Raw genomic sequence first — 7,361 nt, forward strand, 5'->3', positions numbered from 1 at the left:
GTTCCCAAGCTGTGGTGGCAGCAGATGGCAAGGCCTTCTGTTAAAGAAAAGACAGGGAAGATAAGACGTTGATGGGCAGAACCTTTAAAAATGGGAGAGGAGGGCACAGACAATACCACCTTGTATTTAGCTAGCCAGAAGACAGACAGTGGTTGGTGAAGTGACAACCCACTGTCATTTTGAGCCTGAGTTTGGGAGGGGTCAGACCTCTTCTCTGTACTGCGGCTACCTTCCCTTCTTGCCCCTTCCCTTCCCCTTCAGCCTTGTGCAGTCTTTGTATTGATTGATGAGGGCTGTGGGCCAGAAACTGATCGAGGCTTGTTAATTGCATTTGTCAAATGCAGGGAAATTGGGAATTAGTGAGATTGGAGAAGGGAGTTTGGAAAACAAATGACTCTTGTGCCTAAAGAGGTTTTTTTTTTTGCTGAAAAGTGTCTCAGGAGCTCTTGGAGTCAGGGAACTGCTAGTGTGGACCCAGACCCACTCCGTAGTTGAAGAGGGCAAGGGCCATGCTACCTCTCCCTTCTGTGTAGACCACTGGCAAATGGTTAGCTGTGTGAGAAGCACAGGTACAGTCATCTTCCTCTCATTTAAGACACTGGTTTGCAGACCTTTTGAACAATTAAAACTTCTTTTTATTTATTTATTTTTTTTGAGTTGGAGTCTCACTCTGTCTCCCAGACTGGAGTGCAGTAGCCGCTCCCAGCCACCACAACCTCGACCTGCTGGGCTCCGGTGATCCTTCCACCTCAGCCTTCCGAGTAGCCGGAATTACAGGCATGCGCTACCACACCCGGCTGATTTTTTGGTTTATTGTAGAGATGAGGTCTCGCTGCCCAGGTGGGTCTCGAACCCGCGGGCTCAGGCAATCCACTCACCTCAGCCTCCCAAAGGCGCGGGATTACAGGCTGAGCCACCAAGCCCGGCAACTTCTTTTTAAAAAATGAACTCAGGCCAGACTCGGTGGCTCAAGCCTGTAATCCTGCACTTTGGGAGGCTGAGGTGAGTGAATTGCCTGAGCCCGCGAGTTTGAGACCCGCGTGGGCAACTTGGCGAGACCTCATCTCTACAATTAAAAAAAAAAATTAACCACGTGTGGTAGCGTGCGCCTGTAGTTCCAGCTACTTGGAAGGCTGAGGTGGAAGGATCGCTGGAGCCCAGCAGGTCAAGGCTGCGGTGGCCAGGAGCGGCCACTGCACTCCAGTCTGGGTGACAGAGTGATATATCAACTCAAAAAAAAAAAAAAATGAACTCAGGCCGAGGCTAGAGGATTGCCTGAGCCTGTGGATTCGAGACCAGCCTGGGCAACACAGTAAGACCTCGCCTTTACAATAAATTAAAAAATTAGCCGGGCATGGTAGCACGCACCTGTAGTTCCAGCTACTTGGAAGGCTGAGACTGAAGGATCACTGGAGCCTAGCAGGTCGACGCTGCGGTAGCCATGAGTGTGCCACTGCACTCCAGCCTGGGCAATGGAGTGAGACTTCAACTAAAAAAAAAAAAATGATCTTTTAGCCGGGTGTGGTGGCTCACACCTGTAATCCTAACAGGAAAATTGCCTGAGCCTAGGAGTTCGAGACGAGCCTAGGCGACATAGTGAGACCTTGTCTCTACAAAAAATAAAAAATAAAGAACACTTAGGAGAAATCCCAGCACCTAACAAAAATCAAATCAGGTTGAAGGTAGAATCGAGAGGTGCAGAGCCTCACCCATTGAACTTCCCCATCCAGTCACCCCCACAGCACCCTTTTGTTCCCCCCATACACGTATACTCCCTGGCACTTCTTGGAACCCTAAAAAACTTGAAAACCCCTGCCCTGAGAAAGAGAATTGAAGATTAGAATTGCCTTACATGACCTCACAGAGCATAAGACTCCCCAGCTTTATTCCATGAACAGTGCAGCCCTTTGTCCTATCTCTGTCACACATCTTGCTTTGGCAATGGTATAACTGTTTAATGGAAACACCTATTCTGTACTGGTGGAGTCCGTTCAGGAGACAAGATGCATAACCTGCAGTCCCATGTTCTGTTCTGGCATATTGCTGTTTCTCTACCTTCCTGGGTCTTGGATAAAAGACTCATTTAATGGAAGAGCTCAATTTGTGGTAGGTTTTCTTGGGGAAAAAAATAGAGCAGAGGTAGGGAGAAACTGCAAGTCTCTAGGTCAGTGGTATCCACCCTGTGCATTTGTGATTTCTTGCTGCCGGGTACTGGTGGGGAGTTGGCTTTGCAGCGACGCACATCTCTGCTTGTGTGGGGGTGATGGATGCTCCACAGCATTGGAGAGATGCTGTTGAGTGGAGTGTACCAGTTCAGGGACTCCCATCAGATTCATTTCCCAGTACCGTCCTCTTGACAAAGGATGATGGAAAAGAAATTGCCTTAAATAGTTGGAAGATTAATTTCTCTCGGCAGTTCCCTGGCGTCCAAGGGACTGGGCTCTTTAAGTGATGCCTGACGATTTCTCCTTCCTCCACAGATAGCTCAGTAACACCAAAATCTGGCTCCTCCGAGTAGGTGATGGGACTAATCTGATTAAACAGGGAGCAAATACTCCTAGAGGGCCCGTGCTTTCTCTTGCTAGCCTTACAGCATCTGCACACCAGGCAAGGGAGGGCTGTGGGGAGTAGCAGTGCGCTGCGGGGTGACTAGAATACTCATGAAGGAAGGTGAAAAGGTAGGTGAGGACGACGGGGAGGAGGGAGGAAGGACACAGTTAAAGCAAGTCAGAGACTGAAGCATAATAGTTACTGAGTGTTCCCTCTTTAGGCAAAACCAGAAGGTCAGTGTCTCTTGATATCCTCCTCAGCTGGCAAATGAGAAAACTGTCAAAGCCATTTGGGGAGTGGAAGGTCACATCCTCTGAGGGGAAATAAAACAACTGATTTATTCTGGCCCACGGATTCTATGTGGTCTGTTAGGGAAGAAAGCAAAAGGTGGGATGAAAAGGAAGTAAGGCAGGAAAAAATAATACAGCTGGAGGGAAATTCTGAAGGTGGCATGTCCCTTGTGTCAGGAGTAACGAGGAGAGGATGATCGGGGTCAGGGGAGACATGGCCATGTCTAATTGGTAAGTACTTGAGAGTTTTTAAAACTTTTCTCTTATTTTTTGTTTGTTTCGAAGACCACCACCACCAGTCCCACACACACCAGGACTATAACAGAAGATTAGGTATGTGCTTGAAACTGACCAACAGCAGTGAACTCAAGACATGATTTAAATGTTACAATTTAAAATACACGCATATTGCCACCAAGCATCTCTGCTGTTTTGTATCTGTGTCTTCTTGATTTTTATAAATTCTAGTTTCCCTTCAGGAAGCCAGAATCTTCTTGGGAAAGCTTTAATTATAGGGGGCAAGAGGAGAGAGCCAACACAGCAATCAGAACTGCCCTGATCAGCAGCAGCTGCTGCCTCCTGCCTGACCCAGGCCACCCCGCCTCTTTCCCCCAGTCAGCCTCCAGCCTCTATTCTCCCCAGGCCTGGCCTCAGAGCCAAGTCCTGGCTTCCAGGGGCTAAGCCCCACTGAACCATTTCGATAAAAATCATTTCTAAAATGTCCTCTTCGCAGTTGTTAGTGGGTCAAGCAGAAGAAATTCTACACACATCAGTTTGTTGGGTTTATTTAACCCAACTCATTTCTCCTGGAAGCTTTTGCTGGAAGTTAGGTGCCAGACCTAGGCCTAACCTGGTACTTAACCCTTTGTAGTCCAGACTAAGCTGTCATCAGCCATAAATATCTGACCTAACTATCAGAAAGGAAATAAGATACCATGGGTTCAACCTCTAATGATGTCTCCCCTTACTCTCCCTGCCGCCTCTCCCATATACTCAGGCTATTCCTCCCTTTGCCTCACTTCATGTTTCCTCTCTCACTTTATAAAAAAATCCCTTTTCTTTCCTCTGCAGAATTTAAATAAAGACCAATCAATCAATAAACCAAGTGCTGCTCATGGGCTTTAATGTAATAAGAAAAGGTTACCACTAGCTGCAGGGTACCCAAAAAGCTGGAATTACAGAGGAAAACACAGGTGGAATGAGAGAAAAAGTGAGCTAGAGAGAACAAGAGACAAACGAGAGACAGGAACCAAAAAGTGACTCCCAGACAGCAAGTATGAGATTGAGGCGAGTGCAGAGGGGGATGTGGACGTGGCAGAGAAAGATGGATGGAGACACTGACGGGCAGAGCTGGACTGTGAATGGAGGGAGACGGGGAGTGGGAAAGGAGACTGAAAAGGACAGTGATAGAGTGGGCAGAGAAATGGGGAGGAAGGAAGCGGCTCGAAGCTAATGCACAGTGAAACATGTCCCCCTGGAGACAGATAATTTCTCCAGCCATACATAATGAACACGTGCCTCTCTGTGTGTTGCCCCTGTACTGTCACAGTCGCTTACATTCTGCAAGGATCTCTCCACGTCTACACCACTTATGCAAGGTTGCAAAGAAGGTCTGGGTTCTCAAAATCCCTTTCTCAATACAGCCAGGCCGAAGACAAGAAAGTAGAAACCTTTCTCATGAGAGTAACAGCGTACATGAGGCAGGATCACAGAAGCCACACCTTTGAAAATTTCGTTTTAGATTCACTAAGATGCCTTCTCTCCCCTCGCCTCCATACCCCCTAGTCACACACAGCACATGACTCCTCCACTTTTTCCCATACATGTCCACAGCTCAGGGCCAAGACTGTTCAAGTGGGGAGAGGGGAGCCACAACCTCCCAGGAGACGGAAAGACAGCACATGCGTCAGGTAAGAAGGAAATAAGTAGGTCCAAGTAGGAATGTGAGCAGACCACAGGAACCAAGGTTGGGGGATGCTTATGCAATGACTGCAGCTGTCTTGTCAACCTAGCCTCAATATCGTCACTATCCCAGGGACATCTGTGCGTCCTGAGCTTCCCCATGCATGCAGAGTTTCACACAATACACAGGCCCTTTTTTCACTGCAGCTTATCTGGAGCAGTGATGTGTGGTGTTGTCTGATTAGAGCGAATCCTCTTGAGCACCAGGGTTATGTGGGAGGGCTCATAATCATCATGTCTCCCTTGAGTCTTGAGTCTGCACTCATAGCTTAGTCTTTAGGAAAGAAAGTAATGCAGCATTTAAGCCAGCACAACATATTCAGCATGACGCCACATTTCCAAGTACTTCCCAAAGAGGAAAAATATGCATAAAGGTGGGCCAACCTTGAGTCATTAGAACCTGAGTGTGGGTCTCTGGTTGTAGGGTCTCTGGGTGTTTCATGCTATGTCTGCCTTCCTTTCCTTTTCTTTTTTTATTTTTTTGAGTCGGAGTCTCCCTCTGTCACCCAGGCTGAAGTGTAGTGGCACGTTTACGGCCACCGCAGCCTCGACCTGCTGGGCTCAGGTGATCCTTCTGCCTCAGCCTTCCACTTAGCTGGAACTACAAGCATGCACCACAACGCTCGGCTAATTTTTTGATTTATTGTACCCATGAGGTCTTGCCAAGATGCTCAGGCTGCCGTGGACTCAGGCAATCCTCTCACCTCGGCCCCAAAGCACTGGGATTATAGGTGTGAGTCACTGCGTCCAGATGCCTTCCTTTTAAGTTAAACATTTACTATACTGTACTGTTTATTTGTTCCCCAAGCATCTAGTATGGTGTTGACTACTAGTGAAGATCTATAATACAAGTATTTTTATTTTTATTTATTTATTTATTTATTTATTGAGTTGGAGTCTCACTCTGTCGCCCAGACTGGAGTGCAGTGGCCACTCCTGGCCACCGCAGCCTCTACCTGCTGGGCTCCGGCGATCCTTCCGCCTCAGCTTTCCAAGTAGCAGGAACTACAGGTGTGTGCTACCATGCCCGGTTAATTTTTTTGATTTATTGTAGAGATGAGTTCTCGCCAAGTTGCCCAGGCGGGTCTCGAACCCATGGGCTCAGGCAATCCACTCACCTCAGCCTCCCAAAGGCGCAGGATTACAGGCTGAGCCACTGAGCCCGGCTAATTTTTTTTTTTTAGTTGGGGTCTTACTCTGTTGCCCAGACTGGAGTGTAGCGGCACAATCACAGTTTACCACAGCCTACACCACCTAAGTTTAGGCAACTCCCCCAGCCTAAGCCTCCTAAGTAGCTGGGACTACAGGTGTGTGCCACCATGCCTGGCTTATTTTTTTGATTTTTGGTAGAGATGAGGTCTCACTCTAGGCTGGTCTCGAATTCCTGGTTCAAACAATCCTCCCACCTCGGCCTCCCAAAGTGCTGGGTGCTGGGATTACAGGCATGAGTCACTGCACCCGGCCCATTTATTAATTTTTTAAAAATTAAGACAAAATTACTTGTTTGGTTTGGTGTGGTGACTCACACCTATAATCCAAGAGACTTGGGAGGCTGAGGCAGGAGAATCGCTTGAACCTAGGAGATTGAGGCTGCAGTGGGCTGTGATCATACCACTGCACTTTAGCCTTGGTGACAGAGCAAGACCTTGTCTCTTTTTTTTTTTTTGGAGTTGGAGTCTCACTATGTCGCCCAGACTGGAGTGCAGTGGCTGCTCCCGGCCACCGCAGCCTCACCTGCTGGGCTCCGGTGATCCTTCCGCCTCAGCCTTCCGAGTAACTGGAATTACAGGCATGCGCTACCACGCCTGAATGATTTTTTGATTTGTTGTATAGATGAGGTCTCGCTGCCCAGGTGGGTCTCGAACCCATGGGCTCAGGCAATTCACTCACCTCAGCCTCCCAAAGGCGTGGGATTACAGGCTGAGCCACCGAGCCTGGCTTATCTTATTTCTTATGGTATGGGCACTTAGGGTTCTGATCAGGAATGGGTTGCCAGTTCCAATTTCCATAAGGGTGTCTCCTGTGTTTTCTAAGATTCTTGTAGTTTGAGGCTTTACGTTTAGGTCTTTGATCCATTTAGAGTTAATTTTTGTGTATGGTGATAGGTAGGGGTCCTGTTTCAATCTTCTGCATGTGTTCAGCCAGTTTCCCCAGCACCATTTACTAAATAGGTTCTCCTCTCCCCAGTGGTTGTTGTTGGAGGCTTTGTCAAAGATGAGTTGGTTGAGAAATTGAGGCTTTGCTTCCAGAATCTCTATCCTGTTCCATTGGTCTATATGCCTATTCTTGTACCAATACCAGGCTGTTTTGATTATTGTAGGCTTATAGTGAAGTTTGAAGTCTGGGAGTGTGATACCTCCTGCTTTGTTTCTTTTGCTAAGGATTGTTTTAGCTATTCGTGGTCGTTTATATTTCCATATGAATTTCTGTATTGTCATTTCCAGGTCTGAGAAGAATGATGTTGGTAATTTTTTCTTTTTTTTTGAGTTGGAGTCTCACTCTCTTGCCCAGACTGGAGTGCAGTGGCCACTCCCGGCCACCGCAGCCTCGACCTGCTGG

Source organism: Carlito syrichta, unplaced genomic scaffold (assembly GCF_000164805.1).
Source record: "Carlito syrichta isolate Samal-C Ts95f unplaced genomic scaffold, Tarsius_syrichta-2.0.1 Scaffold309773, whole genome shotgun sequence".
In the NCBI taxonomy this organism is placed as follows: domain Eukaryota; kingdom Metazoa; phylum Chordata; class Mammalia; order Primates; family Tarsiidae; genus Carlito; species Carlito syrichta.